The sequence below is a fragment of the Lonchura striata genome, chromosome 4 (assembly GCF_050655825.1).
Source record: "Lonchura striata isolate lonStrDom1 chromosome 4, ASM5065582v1, whole genome shotgun sequence".
NCBI lineage: Eukaryota > Metazoa > Chordata > Aves > Passeriformes > Estrildidae > Lonchura > Lonchura striata.
In genome coordinates this window covers 22,752,853-22,754,993 of record NC_140706.1, presented here as the reverse complement: position 1 = coordinate 22,754,993, position 2,141 = coordinate 22,752,853, and positions in this window count along the sequence as shown.

Below are 2,141 nucleotides of genomic sequence, written 5' to 3'. Positions count from 1 at the left end.
TTTGCTTCTCAGTTGCTTCTACCTACAAAGCGACATATTTTTCTCAATTCAGTACAGAGTTGCTAAGGCCATTTTGGTCAGTGTTTACATACTTCAAGTGATTCAAGCTATGTATCACTTTTCCCCTTCAGTAATCCAGAGATCTTGACAGGAACAGCCCTGCTTCTTGTGACCCAAACTTAATTTTCTTTCTTCTATAATTTCATTCTATTATTATTATTGCTATTTTATTATTATAACCTGCCTCTTTCCTTTTCCTCAAGACAAATAAACCATGATTTGCTATTTTATTACCCAAAGTTATCCCACAGCTCTCCAAGTGTTTGGTTTTACTACCCTGGAAGGTTCCATCTTCCAAGTTACCTTTAAGAACCATAAACAAGAAAACCTAAAAGGCTCCTACAAGCTTTTCTTCTCTGCTTAGTAAAGCTTACCGTGTCTTCTAAGATCCAAGGAAACAATGGAAGAATGGGGGGACACTGGTAAGTACGGTAACGAAAAATGTGATCCTGAAGTAACTCCGGTTGAGAAAGATTTCAGGTGATTCCTGGTCCAACCTCCTTACACTGGAGGAGGGACTGAAAACAACCGGTTTAGTCTTGCCATTTTCTCCTGAGGTTTGGTTTCTCTCCTCCCACATCCTTGTAACTACTGGTTCTCATCTCTGGCTTTGTCAGAAGCGAACATGTCAGGAGATAAAGGATGTCATGGTGCAGCCTCTCAAGCACAAGATGATGGGCAGGAGGGAAGAGCCTCCAAAATAAACAAGGGGAAGGAGACATAAAGGTGGAGGAGGGATGCATGTGTGAATAAAACTGGTGGGGAAGGTGGAACTGATGGAACAGAGAACATGCAAAATGGACATGGGGCTGAACTGGCAAAGGGAACTGGAGGGAAGGCAGAGACCATCTTAAATGCCAGCACCAGATAAGCTGCTGATACAGACTCTGAGATCTCAAAGGGCTGGAAGAGCAGGGCTGCATTTTTCCAAATCTATTAAATGGGTTGAGGGGCTTCTTAAGGAGTTTAAAAATCAGTTGAATTACCTGGTGTTCTGGGTAGGTCCTCAAAAGGCTGTAATGGAAGGCTGTGAAGAGGAGATCAAAGTGGGGAGACTACTAAGGAGTTCTTAGCAAAGGTGTGCTCAGGGACTTCTGCAGGGCAGCTAAAATAGGGAGAATGACCACTGTGGATCCAGAGTGATCAAATAAACTGTTATTTCCTATTATTTTATTTTTCCTATTTCCCTTCTATTCTTTCCTTTGAGATCTTCCTCTTTTAATGTTTCACCTCTGACTACCTTTCAGTTCATGCAAATTTTCATTTAACTTCAGAAGTGCATTATTCCTGTTCTGCTGAGCTAATCAGATGTCATCTCTTATTTATTCTGAAAAATGCTGAAAAAATATTTTTACAGAGGCTTTTCTCTAAACAAACCGCGAAAATTGTTCTTATTTCCAGAGAGCACATTCTTTTGTTTTTTCTTTTGAAAATAATTTCCATCTCCAAATATTTATATTTAAAAATGTCAATGAATTTTTGACATTTTATTTTCAATTTTTAATTCTAAAACTGCACACTGTCATCAATATGAATGCTGAAGTAGAAGACAGCATGGAAAATGTATAAGTTGCACAATAAAAGCAGTTTCAGCAACAAAGGTTGACCTGAGGCAGAATAAAGTGTTTAAAGTCCAGAAGGCTTTCCAGTCCAACTGTAAGAACTTCAAAGTAGGTCAGACGGGCTGATGTCATTATGTTAAACCTTACTCTGAGATGGTTTTCAAAAGAACTTAGGAAATTCCTTTTCCACGCTCTACATTCTTCTAAGACTAGCAGAAAGGATGGGGCTGTCATCTGAAATAGAACTGGAATGTCTCAAAAAATAACCCTATGATCTTGGTGAATGCTTGTATGATAGTAACACTTCTGTGAATCAGAAAAAGAGGGGGAAACCTGTATTTGTCATTCAAAATACTGTGGTGTTTCAGACTCCTTGAAATTGTTATGAATCCTGACTGGTGAGTGACACCAGACATTACTGGTGACACACATCATTAAGAACCATCCCAATTGGTAATGACGGTGATTTTTGTACTGTGATTTTTGATATTACTGAAAGACATTTTGGAGCAAGATATT